Source organism: Monodelphis domestica, chromosome 2 (genome assembly GCF_027887165.1).
Source record: "Monodelphis domestica isolate mMonDom1 chromosome 2, mMonDom1.pri, whole genome shotgun sequence".
NCBI lineage: Eukaryota > Metazoa > Chordata > Mammalia > Didelphimorphia > Didelphidae > Monodelphis > Monodelphis domestica.
The window spans coordinates 349,863,694-349,881,942 of record NC_077228.1 but is presented as its reverse complement, the minus strand read 5'-3'; positions in this window follow the sequence as shown (position 1 = coordinate 349,881,942).

The following is an 18,249-nucleotide window of genomic DNA, read 5'->3' as shown; positions in this document are numbered from 1 at the left end:
GATGCAGGACCAGAAATATCCTTCTTAGTGAGGTAATTTCTTTTGATAACAATCCTGAACATCTCTACAGAGACTGGTCAGAATAGATCCTTTGCTCTGATCCAGTTACACTAACACCTCTTCTATATTGTAAATTAAAGATGAATGACTTGAAATTCTGATACCCTTCTGTCTTTGCCAAGATGAATCAGTGATCTCTAAGAAAAAAACAGCTTACTTTTCCAAGAGCTATGCAGACACATCCCTCTTTCGCAATTTCCTCCCTTCAAGCATTTAGGTGTAATCAGTACAATTATTTGACACTGTCAATAATTTCTGCTACCAGTTACCCCACTTCAGGTGCACCTGCCATTCTCCTAAATTTATTTTTTAAAATATATTAGTCCAGGGTAAGGAAAGATTCTTTTACATGCTAAATTCTTCTCACTTACAAGCAAAATTAGATTAAGATGCAAAAGAAATCATCTAAATAGAGGCCATTATCTACTTCTTTTCCTAGGAACTTGCTTAACTACAGGAACAAGGAGTACAAAATAGTCCTTGTCTTTCTGCCGACTATTTTGAAAAACTCTTAGCTTAAAAGATAAAATGCTGTTAGTAAGTAATTAAGAAGAGGATTCACATTAGGAGATTTATGCAAGAGGAAAAATCATACTCTTTAACTACTGTGAATACAGGAATAGAAAATATATAAAATGGGCTTTCCTGAACTCCATTTCCCATTTAATCCATTGTTTTCTTTATAGGATTGTACACTATTGAATCCCTCCTTGATAATCCTCCTAGTTAAACAAGTATTCAGTTGATAAATGTGCCCCTTGAATGAATCCCATTGGTCTATAAATATCCTGAAAAAAATGTTTAATTATTTGTTGTCTGTGAATTTCTTTTAATAAGAAAATCTATTGCTTCTTGTTTCTAGGGTATTAATAGGAAAGACCGATAGAGTTAGATTTAACTGTTAAACAAAAGGTTGAAATTGTTAATGACTTCATATGGAAAATATGAGAGTGTTAGAAATATAAAAAGAGAAAAGGGTAGAGTATATTCAAAAGATGATAGAAAGATGAAACTGAGAGGTTTTGGGAAAATATTGAATATAGAGGGATGAGAGATAGTGAAGTTTTTAGGATAATATCAATGATGATTATGATGATAATAATAACGAATAACTACCATCCATATACAATGTGCAATGTGCCAAACATTGCATTTTGGCAGGTACTTTAAAATTATTGTCTCAGTTGAAACAATGCTGAAATGTTATTGTGCCCATTTTATAAACGAGAACTTGAGGTAAAGGTTAAGTGATTTACCCAAGTTCACACAACCAGTGTCTGATGCCAAATTTGAACTCTTAGTCAACTTGACTCCAAGCTCAGACTTGAAGGAGGGTATTAACCTCTATGGTAAAAAGGAAAGTAGGAATGGGAGTGAATTTAACAAAAAAAGAGAATGAATTTTGTTTTAAACATGTTGAGTGTAAGATGACTCCTGGAGATTTAGTTTGATATGTCTGAAAGACAGTTGGAGATGATAAAATTAGAGATCAGCAGGAGGGCTTGGAATAAGAAAGGTAGATTCAAAAATTTTCAGCAAAAAGGTAATTAAATAAATACATGGGAGGTGATATCATCAATTGAAGAAGAATTTTGGAGAGAGCAGTTTCAGTGGAATGATAAAGTCAGGAGCTGGACTGTAAGGGCTTAAAAGGGAGTCAAAGGAGGGAAAGTAGAGGCACCTATTATAGATGGAATTTTGGAAAAGTTTAATTACAAAGAGCATAAGACATATAAAATGATAATGGGGATGGAAGGATAAAGAGAAGGTTTTTCAAGTTGGGGAGACATGTTCCTATTAGTAAGAAGTAGGGAATTAGTTAATATGCAGAAAGAGATTGAAAATAAGTGAAAGAGTGAGGATAAAAGAAGGGGCAGTATTTTAGAGGAGATGAGATGGAATGTGATCACTTGAATAAGTAGAGGGTTAGTTAGTTAGTTAGAAATAAGGCAACTTCAAATTGTGAGACAGGGAGGAGGAGATAGTGGCAGAAGGCATCTGAGTGATAGAAAGAAGAAAGAAAATTAAAGAAAGAGCTTATGACAAATGTCCTCTTTTTTTTTTCTTGTAAAATATGAGGCCTGAGTTCCTAGAAGAAAGAGTGAGACAAGGTTGAGCTACAGTAGGTTTTAGAAGGCATGAAAAGTTTTGGAAAAGCTTCTGTGGAAAATGCAACGCAGTAAGTTAATAGTAGTAGAATTACTCACCAGCTGTGAGGCTCCAGTTGAGGCTGTACAACATAAATTTGTAGAGAACTCAGTCAGAATGCTTGCATAATATTTTTCTATCTTCATTCAGCAGCACATGTGTAGAAGTGAATGATGGGGATGATGGAAGGCTCTGGCTTGACTGTGCATAATCAGCAATATAATAAGGAAATGAGGCATTCAATAGAGAAGGACAGTGAGTAGTTAAATTGTTTCACCAAGGAGTCAAAATGGGAAAAAGTAGAGCGGTTAGAACAGAGAAGGCTTGGTTAAGAATTAAGAGATCAGGGGGCAGCTGGATAGCTCAGTGAATTGACAGCCAGGCCTAGAGACGGGAGGTCCTAGGTTCAAATCTGACCTCAGATACTTCCTAGCTGTATGACCCTAGGAAAGTCACTTAACCACCATTGCCTAGTCCTTACCACTCTTCTGCCTTGGAACCAATACACAATATTGACTCCAAGACAGAAGGTAAGGGTTTAAATTTTTTTAAAAATTAAAAAAAAGAATTAAGAGATCATTTGGGATCATATACTATTGGAAAACATATGTTGAAAAGTTATTACATATAATTAGGAAAGTAAAATACTAAAATATTTTTTAATTTAAAGAAAAAGAGTCAAGGGACCAAGGGATAATAGGACACAGTGTAGACAAAGTATAGGGTTTTATAAGGGAAGGCAAAAGGAGAGGTAGAAAGTCAATAGATTATGGTTGGATAAGAGAATTTCAGAAAAAAAAATTATTATATTTTACTTTTTTTCCTCAATTACATAAAAATTAACCTTAATTTTTAAAGTTCTAGCCAAATTCTTATCCTCCCTTTCCTCCTACCTCCCTCAGACAGAAAACGATCTTATATAGATTTTACATGTGTAATAGTATAAAATCTTTCCATATCAGTCATTTTGTCAAAGAGAATTCAAACAAACAAAAATGAAGAAATAGAAGTGAAATATAGTGTCTGTCTGTATGTCTGCCTCCTCCTCCAATAAAATCACTTTGATTTGACTCCCATCAACTATAAAATATAAGAACAAAAAATACAGTGATAATAATGATGCAAACATAATATAATTTCATATAGCAATTAAAAATGCAAGAATTCTTTATACATTACATCATTTGAGATTCACAACAATCTTGTTAGGTTCTACAAGTATTTTACAGTTTTTTACAAACCAAGACCACTTTACAATTCAAGAAACCAAGATTAAGAAAGGATTCATGATTTATGTTGTAAATGTTTTCATTCCAACTCTTAGTCAAAGAAAATGTTTTACAGCAATCAAGTTTATGTACTTCAAATACTGTATGTTAGATTTTGTCCTGGTTTTGCTAGTAGAAATAGTAAGGCAATATAAACTGTCAACTGATTAGATCTATTTAAACAATTCATATTTTAAGATGCAATACAGGAAAGGCAAGATCCTCATATTCCAAAAAGAAATAAATACAGACTCATCAAAATTAGAATATTATGAATAGGTGTTATGTTTAAATTACTCCATTAGGAACAGACCATTAAAGCTGCTTATGTCCACTTTACTCTGTTTCTTCAGGACAGGATAGCTCATTTTATACTACAGGCAAAATCATCAAGGCGGTGTTTTAAATAAATGCCTCATTTAGCAGCAAGTCTTAAAACATCCATCTTTAATTCAAATTTCTTTTCTGGCTTATCTACTATACATTATACATATTCATTGAAATATATCCACCTTAACATTAAAAACAATTAATAGTTTGATTGTAAGGACTCATATCCAGGTCTTCTAATTTTTTTTTCCAAAATATTGTTTGTGTCTTTCTATTATTCCTAAATTCAGGGGAGAGGAAGGTGTCTCAGGAGTTATTTTATAATACCTCAGTTTTGCAGATGAAAATTAGAGGCTCAAGGATATTATTCAGTTTACTCATAATCACAGAATTAATAAATGTGAGATATGTACCCAATTCATCTGACTTCAGAGCCGGTGCTCACCAAATAATGTCTGTGATCTATGTGAATTAAATATCTAGGAGACTCCAATTCCCAAAAGACTCAACTCATAGATGGGCACCATTGAGTCATGTATTCTAAATTGCCAGCATGGTAGTGCGGTCCCTGACCAGTAGAAGTTGAAGATATGGCATGTCTGTTTAGGAGGGGACTAAAGTAAAACCCTAGTCAATTAGAAAATCTGAATAGGAGGAATTAAACTAGGTTTAAAAGTCCAGAAAGTGAAGCTGCCATTTTTTTCTTGCTGGACCAACTCTCCTCTCTCTGTCAAGCAGTCCCACTATTATCTGCCTCACAATCTTTCCCAGCTGGGTTGAAGAGAAGCTTGAAGTGGTTTGGGCTGTGGCTTATCTGGAGAACAATCTCTAAGAAGTGGCCAGTTGGAGCAGCCTGAGGTGGCCATCAGGAAACCTGGCATAGAGACACAGAGAAGCTTGGAGACCTTCTAGTTAGACTATTTATTCTTTCTCTCACTCCTTTTTACTAATAAATAATTATAATTCAATATATAATCTACAAGTTTAATTTTAAATATAATATATCCTACTGGAATTGTGGAAAAATGGAAGAGCAGAACGTGATCACCGATCTTTCTGTGAATAGAACTAATCTTTGCCATTTTTTGTTTGGTTGTTTCTGTACTTGGAGGTGAAGAAGGAGTTTACATGATGTTAGTACTTATGTCTTTTGACAACTAACAGAAGTTGTATATTTTTCTTCTCTTTCCTCCTTGGGGTATGTGTGTCCTCATTACAAATGACTTTAAAAGTATATTTAGCATCACTATTTTGAGACTATTTCAAGGTTCTGAAAAGTTTTTGACCTAAATATAGTTTTTCTATTAATCCTGCCCTTTTTCATTCTGCTGGATGCTTTGCCCAGTATCTGGCTTATAATAGGCATTTAATAAATGTTTCCTGATTAACTAATTAGATATTCAAGTAAGATTTCATAATGAAATATATTTTATTAATATCTATCATCTTGAAATCATTCACATTTACTCTTTTACACCTTTCAGAGAACTGTTTCTAATGGCAAAGTTTTGTGCTGTTTTGTTTACTACAACATAAAATCAGCAAAACCAGCAAACATACTAAAATATTTGACATTGCATATGTGACACACTTGTGGACTTCAGCCCCTGCAAAGAATTAACAGTTTTGTTTTCTCATATCATTTCTTTAGATGAAGCTTGATGATTATAATTTCAAAATATTTAATATGATAGTTTTGTGATTATTTTTTCTCCATTTATATCCTAATCATTAACTATTTTATTTATTTAGCTCTACTTTTGTCATTGCTTTATTTGATGTAGATTTTACAATGCTTCCCTGTAATCATCATGCATATCAATTCTTTTTAAACCTTTAGCTTCCATCGTAGAATCAATACTAAGTATTGTTAAAAGGCAGAAGAGTGATAAGGATTAAGCAGTTGGAGTAAAGGGACTTGCCCAGGGTCACACGGTTAGGAAGTATTTGGGGCCAGCATATATATATATATATATATATATATATATATATATATATATACATATATATATATATATATATATGAAAGTAATTTTATTTATATATATAATTTCTTAAATGAAATTAACATTTCATTTCCTTCAAATATAATTTATCTTGCTATTCCTTAATTGACAAGCATTTACTCTGTTTCCAGTTATTTTCGAGCATAGAAAGTGCTGCCATAAATATTTTGGCATAAATGAATCCTTTCTTTGACTCAATGACCTATTAAGGACGTAGAACCAAGCCATGAAATATTGGGATCAAAGGTTAAGGAAATTTTAGAAGTCACTTATTTATACAATTCCAAATTGCTTTCCAAAATGGTTTTACCAATTCACAATTCTGGAAACAATGAACTGTTGTGCTTATGTTTCCATAATCCTTGCAAAATTGACTATTTTCATCTTTGACAGTTTGCTCATTTCTCTAGATTTATACTTTTCTCATTTTTTGTCATTAAGAACATTTTCTCATTGTGTTGCTAGTAGTTTGCATTTTTTTCCTCTTAAGGACTTTTATTTCTAATCTCACAAATGAAATAAAAATATTAAGGAGATTATATGTGTTCATTAACCAAGACTATTAATGTTTTATTTTGTTTTTGCCACCCAAGGATGACTCTGTCTCCCAGGAAAATTAATACTTTTTTTCTTCAAAATAAAGCATTGTGATACTTTCCTATATTTGTTGTTGTAGTAGTAGTAGTAATAGCCATTGCAGAATCAACAATAATAACAACAACAATTCAGTTTAAAAATAGGTTTGATTCTTAAGTTGCCTTGGCCAAGAAATTCATTACCTAGAAATTCTAACAGTGAAACAGCACTCCTTAATTTTGTTGTTTGGTACTTGGATAGAAAATAGAGGCTGTCAGGGGGAGACTTCTTTGAAGCTTTTCTAGTTTGGTAAAGCTATCTTGTGATTGCACTTTACTAGGATTCAAACTAAGGTTATCTTTATTCAATAAGACTGTATTACAATAGAAAGTTTGAGTGCTTGGAAAGGGAAGCAGGTGAAAAGAGACTTTCCAAATGATACAATTATGTCTATAAAATGGTAAATAAAATTAAAAAATTTCAGGATATTGATTAGATTCTTTGTATATATTTGGTGTCATGGACATAAAGCACACAGGTTGAGGTGATCTGGGTGCTTTGTCATCTGTTTGTCTAGCAGTGATGGCAAACTTATGGCATGTGTGCCAAATACAGCATGCAGAGTACTCTCTGTGGGCACTAACACAACCCTTCCCTCCCACTCCCATCCTCACCCCCAGAATTCCTTACTAGAAAGGCAGAGGGACTCAGGCAGAGCTGCTCCCCTCCGTTTCTCCACTGGGGCTGAGGACATTCTTGACTTCACCAGCCCCTCTGCTCAGCAGCTCAATGGGAGTGCACAGGGGGTAAGGTGAGCAGCTTATAGGCAGCAGAGCTGGAAGGGAGTTTGGTATTTGGGTCACTCCCCTCTCCCTCTCTACATTTGTTGAGTACACACATTCTTCACTTTACCCACCCCTCTGCCTAGCAGCCTAATGTGAGTACTTTCTCCCTCCCCTGTGTGGGGTAAGGGGATGGGGTGGAACATGCCTGGCATGGGGGAATTAGGGGCATAGCATGCAGGAGGGAGTAGGGCACAGCACAAGGTCTCTAAAAGGTTTGCCATCACTGTGAGGGAAAAGTCACGCTTATAAGAGGAACAAAAGAAGGAAATGGAAGTTGAGAAGTATATCAGAGAAACACATTTATAAAATTTAGTTTTATATCATTTATATCATGTAGTAAGGTTTATATCATTTTTCTTATAATAATCCTATAGTGTAGATATATATTATAGATAAAGTCTTTATTTTTAGGTGAAGAAACTGAGGCCCAAAGATCAAATAGTTGCCAAATAGCATAGTCTTATTCTCAAGGCATCTGCACAAAATGGCTAGATAAATGAGCTATGACTTGAAAGGAGACCAATTTTTCCCTCTCTAGGAAGCAACCAGAAAATTTCCACCCAACTGAATATTGCTTCCTTTAAAGTAATTGTCTCTGGACACCTTTCTTATATTGCAATATTGTTGCCATTGCCCAAACCATTTTTGAAATTCTTTTATAAGTTTCTTCAGAGCCACTCTCTAAAAATTATCACTTTATAGTTAGTGACATCTTGTAAATTCCTAGAAGGGAACTAGAAAGAAAAATGGAACAGACAAGTTTTGGTTTTGCTCACCCATTGACTGATTTGAAAAAAAAAACTTTATATGAACCCCTCAATAATCAGAATGATTGAGTAAGACCTTTGAGCTCTATCGTCAACATTAGGGCATGAGGTTAATCTGCAGCTTGTCTCTGTGAAAAAATAAAAACTGATGGTATAGGCTCTAGAACAAAAAAATACCCCCCACCCCCAATTCATGTCCAAACTCCAAACTTCTTATCTAGAGCATTTACTGGAAGAACTAGTTTATTTCCTCAGTCATAAGGAGAAAGTGAAAGAGGAACAATTTTTCATTGAGAGAAATAGAGAGCAATAACGGAAATTAAGACACAACACTTTCAAGATATGAAACCATTATATCATTGTCATGATGTAATTGACAGGATTTTATTTTTTAATAGAAAAAGGATTTGATTTCATTTCAATATAATAGCACTACAAATGGCTACTGTAAAGGTTTGCATCCAAGGATTACATCCAAGAAGATGAGCACACTGTCCCATAGCATGCCCCTTTGAGATTACTGTTGGTGATATCTTATATTTGTCTTTTGCTCTACAGTTTTATAAAACACTTTTGCAAACATTATCTCATCTGATCCTCACAACAATCCTGTGAGCTATAAAGGTCAGTAAAAAGCTAACTAAGGTCAGATATATTGGCAAGGAGAAAAAAAATCACTTATAAAATCAGTTTCTCTGACTCCTGATGTATTGATTTTTATGTTATCTTCTATGGTTTTTGGAGGTTGTTTTTTATTTTTAAAATTTTTTTCAGTGTTTTGTTTTTTGCTTGTTCTTTTGTGTATGTGTGCATTTTCTTTAGCAATAGAATTCTACTGCTGATCCTATCATAGATTTTCCAGGTAGCAAAATTTAGGATAATCTGGAGCCTCCCTGAGTAATGACTAACCAAGATGAATTGGAAAGGACTAATTTTCAAATTAGCTGCTACTATAACAATTCCATATATAAGATTGATTTATACCAGTAAAGAGGTTAAGTAGAACAAAACATATATGATACCCAGGTTCATGTTGTTTTAATTTTGAAAATGCACCTCAGAAGACTATGGTCTACTCCTATTTAACATATTCAAATTGTATTTCATCTATCTATCTATCCATCTATCTATCTATCTACCCATAGATTTATAGATTGTTACCCACTCCTATATTTTCCATTTAAGATGGATTGACTACTTGGAGTTCTGATCAGATCTTTTCTTCTCCTTCCATCACTACCTGTTTCCAGTCTGTGCTCCAACACTAGGTGCAATATTCACTACCTCAATATTGAATCAGGATGAGGTCTTTGTGTTAATCGGCCAGTGTTTAAAAGTAAAAAGAGAAAGAAGATATAACAAAATAAAAAACAACAACAACAAGATGTTGTATCCTCTTACCTGAGCTATCTGTATTCAGTCAGGTCATCAGCTCATTAAAAATCAGAATTACATGAACAAATTACTAAAAAAATAATAAAGTAAAAAGGTTTGCTATAAAATTGAAACTACTTTAAAAATAATTTAATTTTTTAAAAAATGGATAGCAGAGTGACATAAAAACTGACTACAATAATTTAATCAGAAATTTAACCAGTGAAAACTAATTGACACTACAAGAAAATTAAAAGACCCCATAAAGTTCATTAATCAACAAACATCCAATTTATTTGCCAAAAGAAGAGATGTCTGCCAAAGACAACACCAAGTTAGAATATAAATACATTTGCAAAACTTTTCAAAGAAGGATGATGGAAAGTTATGAGTCATATTTTTCCCAAGTAAGAGAAAAGTTGAAAGTAAAATCAGATTAAAGATATCATGGTAAATTATACTATTAAGCAAATTCACCCCAAAGGCATTTAAAGACAAAACCAGAAAGAGGATTATAAGCAAAAGAAAACAGAAAAAAATTACAAAAATCATTATAATTTTTTCCATAAATGATGATAGAAACATAATAAACTCTAACATTACTATCTCAGAAATGTTTATAGAGGATGTCATAATGATTCTAAGAACAAAAATGAGAAAAACAGTTGGATCAGAACACATGTTTATATAGTAGATTCATCCAGCAGATTACCCAATAATTAGGGGAAAATATTAATGTAATCTGAAGGAGAGACATTCCCAAAAGCATGAAAAGAATTTCATACATTATTTATAACAAATAAAGACAATCAAGAGATTAATTACTAATGTATTGTGGGTCTGTTTTATCAACTAAACAAATTAAAACGTTAATGATATCAGAACCTAGAGGTTGTCACATCTGACTTCCGTATTCATGTATTTGAAAAATATAAGCCAACAGACACCTAGATTCAGCTATACATGAATCAAGGCTATTGCCAATGAGATCTAGTAGGGAGGAAATAAGTATTCATATGTGTTATTAAACAATGGAATATATCTTTATTTTTTTACAATTAACTGAAAGATATAACAAATATAAAATCTCATTGATTTATTTGTTGATTAAAATATTTTTGATTTAACAGGAAAAATACTTGATTGTTTCTTTTATTTTCTGTCCTTGTAACAAAATCATTCTTTCAATATCATTAGACAAAAACATCATTAGACAAAAACAACAACAACAACAAAACTTATTCAGTAACTGTCTGAAAATAAATTAAAAGCAAGGCAAAAAAGAGAGATAAAAATCAAGAAATATATTTTGTAGATGTGATGGAGATACAACACAGAATACAGATAAGTATTTGATGACATTCTCCAAATATTCTAATTTTCAATTGACATTGTGTTGATTGCACTGAGTCCTAAATACTCTTGCTCCTCCTAGAAGAGATCAATAATCTCTTAGAATTCGGCCTAATGATTCACACAGGAAAGACTGAGTTGATGAAGATTGTTTCCAATTAACCTTTAAGTCTTGTATGTGAATACCATATATCAGTATGCATGTCTGGGGGGAGAAGCTGGATAGAAAGGTGAGAGGGAGAGAGTACCAGAAATGGAGTCAGGAGGACTCCATTCAAATCTAGGCTCAGACATGTATTAGCTATCTGACCCTGGGCAAGTCACTTAACTGTGTCCACCTCCATTTTCTCTTCTATAAAAAGTACTGAAGGGGATGTGGCAAAAGTGGGACTGTGAAGGGTTTAATTTTGGTGGTAGGAGTTTGAAGAAAAGTCAGGAAAGCAGTTTTTTTAAACACAAAACCCAGTTTATTATTAGGAAAATACAGATAGGAAATAGAAAGGAGGAAAGCGAGAATTATCTTAGAATAGCTCCCATTAAAATTTTTCTAGAAAACTCTAAATCTATCTGGCTTCATGAGCAGTTGCTTCTGCCAGAGCCAGACTCTGGCCTAACTTTTCAACACTCTCTATCTAAAAATATACCCACTATCTATCTACCTATCTACCCAGGATTAACAATAATCAATAAGACTGTTAAGGTCTTAAATCTGATTATCTGACTCCTCACAGTCCCAGAGAGAGTGAGCCAATTCCTCCACTCCCCAAGGCACCCAGAGACAAAAAGCCTCTAGGCAACTGTCAGCTGTAACTGACTAACTCTCAGCCACACCCTTGAAACTGTCACCAACTGAGAGTTTGCACAACAGGGGGTGCTCTTACTCAGAAATCTTATTGCTCCCTTGCCTCTGAAATAGAAAAAGGGAGACTTTTTTTTTTTTTTAAGAATCCTCTTAAGGGGACACTAATGCATTGTTGGTGGAGTCATGAGCTAATCTAATCATTCTGGAAGGCAATTTGGAACTATGTCCAATGGACCATAAAATTGAATATACCCTTTGATCCAGTAACACCACCACTACATATGCATCCCAAAGAGATCATAAAAAAAGAGAGGACAGAACCTACTCATACAAATCCCTGTATAAATTATAAGCATCACTATACTACCAAATCCCAATAGCAAGAGGTAAAAAGAAAAATTCTATTTAAAGTAACTGTAGACAATAGAAAATACCTGTGAGTTAACATGCCAAAACAAACCCACAAACTACATGATCAAAACTACTAAACACTTTTCACATAAAAAAGTCAGATCTAAGCAACTGGATAAACATCAATTGCTCTTGGGTAGGCAAAGCCAATAAAATAAAAATAATTCTATGTAAATCAATTTACTTGTTCAGTGCCATATCAAACTACCAAAAATATTCCATAGAGCTAGAAAAATAATAAAATTCATCTGGAAGATTAAAAGGCTTAAAGTTTTAAGGGTATTAATGAAAAAAATATGAAGAAATTTGTCTTAGCTATACCAGAACTCAAATTATATTATAAAGCAGGAATAATTAAAACAATCTGGTACTGATAAAGAAATAGAATGGTGGACCACTGGAATAGATTTGACAATCAACATGCAATGGTAATGACTATAGTAACTTAATATTTGGAAAATCAAATGATATAAGCTTTTGGAAGAAGAATTTACTATTTGACAAAAACCACTGGGAAAACTGGAAAACAGTGTGGCAAAAATAAGACATAGACCAAAATATCATACCATATACTTATGTAAAATCAAAATGGATGCATGATTTAGAAATAAAGGCTGATAACATAACAAATTAGGGGAGCATTTGTCAGACCATTGTTAATGGAAGAATTTAGATCAAAACAAGACAAAAAGAATATTATGAGATGTAAAATAGATAATGGACTATATTAAATTAAAATATTTTGCACAAATAAAATCAATGCAACCAAGATTTAAGGGTAAACAAAATTGGGGGAAAAAACCCTTAAAAGCAAGTGTCTCTGACAAAGGCTTCATTTCTCAAATATATATAGAGAACTGAGTTAAATTTATGAGTACAAAGCATCTCCAATTCACAAATGGTCAAAGGATATGAATAGGCAATTCTCTGATGAGAAATTTAAACTATCTTAAGTCATTTGAAAAAAATTCTCTAAAGCAGGGGTCCCCAACCTTTTTTCACTGGGGGCCAGTTCACTGTCCCTCAGACTGTTGGAGGGGGGACTATAAAAACCTAACCCTAACCCTAACCTTAACCGGGCAGCAGTGTACACAATGCAGAATCCCCTCCCCCAGATGTCCTTTCACTATGCAGACCTCTTCCATTGTCCAACCACATAATCCTTTGTGAGGTTCCTTGTTCTAAGGTGTCATGCAAAGGATTATGCCACTGGAAGTATGTGAGCAATGCCACTCTTTGTGGTCCCGTCACATACAGTGCTCCTCTCAGTAACCACCAATGAAAGAAGTGCCCCGTCCAGAAGTGCAGTGGGGGTCTGATACATGGCCTCAGGGGGCTGCATGTGGCCCACAGGCTATAGTTTGAGGACCCCTGCTCTAAAGCAACACTTATTAGGGAAATACAAATCAAAGCAACTCCAAACTATTACCTAACACCTTTAAGACTGGCTGACATATAAAGAAAAATAATAAATGGAGGGGATGTGGGAAAATTGAGACACTACTATACTGTTGGTGGAGTTGCAAACTGGTATAACTAGTCTGAAGAAAAATCTGGAACCATGCCAAAAGGACCATCAGAATGTACATACCTTTTGATACCATTACTACATCAGTATTCTAAAGAGATTAAAATATGGGGAAAGAACCTACTGTACAAAAACATATAAAGCAGTTCTTTTTGTGGTGGCAGAAAACTAAAAGCTGAAGAGATGTTCATCAATTGGGGAATGGTTGAATAAGGTATAACATATGATTGTAATGGAATACTACCGTGTAATAAGAAATGATGATCTGATGATCCAAAAGCAAACAAACAAACTTGGAAAAACTTATATGAAGTAATGCAAAATGAAGTGATTAGAATCAGAAGGCTGTACACAGCAACAACAATAATGTATAAAATCAATTCTGAATGACCTAACTATTATCAACAAAGCAATGATTCGGACAATTACAAGAGACTCATGATGAAAATGGTTTTCCACTGCATTAGAAGAAATAGTCTGATTGCAGATTCATACATACATACCATTCTCCATTTGGTTTCCTCAATGAATTTTCTCTAGTGTGAGCAATATGAGTTTTGTTTCATAACATGATGAATAGGAAAGTATATATTATGTGATCTTGAATGTACAATTTAGATTTTCTTACTTGCCTTTTGGGGGAGGGATGAGCTGTAGTAGGAGAAGAGAGAACATGGATTGACAAAGGGCCAGAACATCAATATTAAAAGTTGTACTGACATATAATCAGAAAAAAAAATTTAAAATTTATAACCACAAAAAAGTGATATTGTTGATGTGGAAATGCTTTGACCTAAAATAAATGAGATATTGAAAAAAAGATCCGGAATGAAAACATTAATCATGGAAGTATAAAATGGGAAGATAAATTGTGTTGGTCTTGTGGCTATATATTTAGGGTTGGGAGGTGCAGAGCCAGAATAATCCTCTGGTCTCCTCGAGATTTTAGGAGAAAGGTCTTTAGAAATGCCTTTGGAACTTTGAGTGAATATTTTTGCAAACACTCAAGAATATATGAAAGAAAGAAGCATAAGATGGGTTGTAATAGATCAGTTATGATTCATAACATTGGAGAGAACTTATGTTTTAATAATGTTAAAAAATGCATTAAAGTATTTTAGAGATATCTTCCTAATTATTAATTCAATAATATCTAGCTCTTCTCCTTACTTCTTTGTTTTCAAACTCACTCCAATACTTAAAAAATATTAGGCATTAGATCAGTTCTCATAGGTTGACCTGAGAATAAAATCACTAAAAATAAAATCCTATTTCAAATATTAAACAAATGACTCATGAACTTTTATTCATTCATTAATAAGTTGAAGATTGTTTAAATGTTGAATTTTTGTTGAATGTTGAATTTAAAGATGATCACTGATACTGAATTACTTTTCATATTTATAAATAGAGATGTATAAACTTATTTCCATACATACCCTTTTACTTTTGTTGTTTTTTCAGTTATTTTCAATTGTGTTCAACATTTGGAGATTCCATTTGAGGTTTTCTTGTCAAAAATATTGGTATGGTTTGCCATTTTTTTCTTCAGCTTATTTTATAGATGAGGAAATTGAGCCAAACTTAAGCAACTTGTCCAGGGTCACACATCTCATATATGTCTGAGGGAAATTTGAATTCAGGATGATTAATCTTCTTAACTCCAGGACCAGAACCCTATCTCCTGTGACACATAGCTGCCCTTTTTCATACTCTGTCATTTTTGAAAAATATTTACTTCCCAGGTATCTAGGTGACTAAGGTAAAGACTAAACAATTCAATATAAATGTAAGAGAAGATGATTATACTCTAACCAAGACTGTATATAAAGAATTCAAAGAAGCATGGGAAAGTTTATATTAACTTTAGCTGAGCAAAATAATCAAATCCAGGAAAATAGTATTCATTGCAACCATGACATCATTAATAGAAAGGACAAAAATGAAATTGAATATTTTGAAACCATATTGAATAAACTTGGTTTTGGAGGAGAACTGAGAAAATACATTTTCATCTTTGTAAAGGGTGGGAGAACTAGGTAAATGTCTATAGTGTCAGACTGAGATAATGGTTCTTTAGTTTTGCTAAACTAATCGTAGTTTCAGTTATTATAAAGAATGACACAGTAGTAGTCTGGAGTGAAACTTATTCACAAATAAATGTAATGTAAGAGAGAAAAATCAATGAAAAATGTATATCCATCCATATATATAGGGTGGATTTTTAACTGTATTTGTAAAAGGGGAAATACACTATATAAATATAGATAACACGTTACATAAATATGTATGTTATACATATGTGTACATACATACATGTAAATGGGTCATATAATATTTTTTTGTTTTAGGTATTAAAGCCTCATTTTCTTAAAGCTTATTCAATTTCAAACAATATTTGAAATAATACCAACACTCTAGAATGAATTATCTGAATGATAGAACTTAGCAAATTGTATTTTCTTACTTAACAGTTACTAGTTACTCAAGTTCACTTTAATGCTATTCCTAAAAAGCATTCAGAGAATTCTATAATTTAATGAAATTTCTTTTTTATTCCACTGACTACAGATGTATTCCATCAATTCCTCCTTTACCCTCAATAACTTTCCTCGCCATCCTCAAAGCAAACAATTGCAAAAAAATTGGACAAAATGTGTGAAAATAACAACTAGATTTGCCACAAACACATTAGAGTAGGGAGCAGAGTAACAGTGCAGTTTCTGACTTTTGGAATGGGCAGGCCGAAGCCCCTATACACTGCCTCTGACTCTGGGGCATGGTGCAATTATGTTGCTGGGATGTCGGAATACACACCTCAGACTGTTCAATCAAAAGTGGAGTAGGTATCATGTCATGGGGGCAAGATATAAGAGCCAGGAAAAGTGGGGAGAGGCTGTCTCTGCCATGTTGGGGGAGGGGGGGGGCTTGTGAAAGAAATTCTCTTGCTGGTGAGCCATCCGAGGCACTTATCTGTGTAAGCCATCCCTGGCAAGCAGGGGGCCAGCATTGAACCCCACCAGGCTGGGAATTCAGGAACTAAGACTTGTAACTATGGCCCCAGGACTTTGAGTTACTTGGTTTGGTGACATTCCTTCCTTCTCCTTCCTTCCTTCCTTCCTTCCTTCCTTCCTTCCTTCCTTCCTTCCTTCCTTCCTTCCTTCCTTCCTTCCTTCCTTCCTTCCTTCCTTCCTTCCTTCCTTCCTTCCTTCCTTTCTTCCTTTCTTTCTTCCTTTCTTTCTTTTCTTTCTTTCTTTCTTTCTTTCTTCTTTCTTTCTTTCTTTCTTTCTTTCTTTCTTTCTTTCTTCTTTTTCTTTCTTTCTTTCTTTCTTTCTTTCTTTTCTTTCTTTCTTTCTTTCTTTCTTTCTTTCTTCCTTCCTTTCTTTCTTTCTTCCTTTCTTTCTTCCTTCCTTCCTTCCTTTCTTTCTTTTTTCCTTTCTTCTTTCTTCCTTTCTTCCTTCCTTCCTTCCTTCCTCTTCCTTTCTTCTTTCTTTCTTTCTTTCTTCTCTTTCTTTCTTTCTTTCTTTCTTTCTTTCTTCTTTCTTTCTTTCTTTCTTTCTTCTTCTTTCTTTCTTTCTTTCTTTCTTTCTTTCTCTTCTTTCTTTCTTTCTTTCTTTCTTTCTTTCTTTCTTTCTTTCTTTCTTTCTTTCTTTCTTTCTTTCTTTCTTTCTTTCTTTCTTCTAATAAATACCTATAATTTTGTATAAAGTCTCTAGGATAAATTTATTGCAGAAGAAATAATTTCTTGAAATTTCTCCAGAAATTTGCTACTTTACTCTTAAAAGTCAAGGGAGTACTCATAATATGTTGCCAAAACTCTTGTTGCCTTGTAAGCCTATTTCTTCTTGCCTCCTCATAACTGGAGTTGGAAAAAAGCTGGCTTAATGACAGTTTTTCATAAACCATTGTTCTTACCACTCTTCTTTTCTTGACCATGTTGCATATTTCATTTTATTCCTACTCCACCTGAGCATTGACTGTTTCCCAAGGCACCTGAATTCTTAAAGTCGGAAAAGGTGAACTTCAAATTTCGTAGGATTGTCTAATCCAGTTTAGAATAATATGCACGTATTTTCCTGAAGGGTATATTCATAACATTAAAAAGGGGGGGGATTAGGCTATGAGAAGGTAATAAATACATTTTAGTGTCCAATCACTTAAAGAATTTATATAAAGTAACAGGCTTGAGAATTGGTCAAAGACACATGTACAGATTCCATTCATCTAAGTGTAATTAAGGCTTCCTTTCTACTCACCCTGCTGGAACATTTGTATCTTCAGTATTTGTAAAATGAACAGATTTCTTCATGATCTGTAATTATAAAGATGACCTTTTGAAAAATCATCAGGACTCCCATTTCAGAACATGAATGAATTAAAAGTGACTACAGAACACTAGCATTCATTTGAATATGAAAAGAGTTGTCCTGTCTGCTCTGAAGGAAGCATCCTCAAGGGCTGATTTCCTGAAGCATTCACCATCATTAACTTGGGCCCCATTGTCCTACACCTGGCTGCTTTCACTAGTCTGGATACTGGCATTTACTAGATGGACTGGAACCAGATGCAGCAAGCAGGAAAGATGTCACATGCCATGTGGGATGGTAATATAGTGCACCTGACAACTGGCAGAGCCTTTGGAAATGAGGCTTAATGGTAAAATGAGTGCAATTAAGTGTGCTGTTACATTTCTGCTGTCCCAGAGTGTGAGGATGCTTAATGTGACTCATCAGCCCCTTTCCAAGCTCCAAACACCTTATATACTGAATGAGCACAAATAG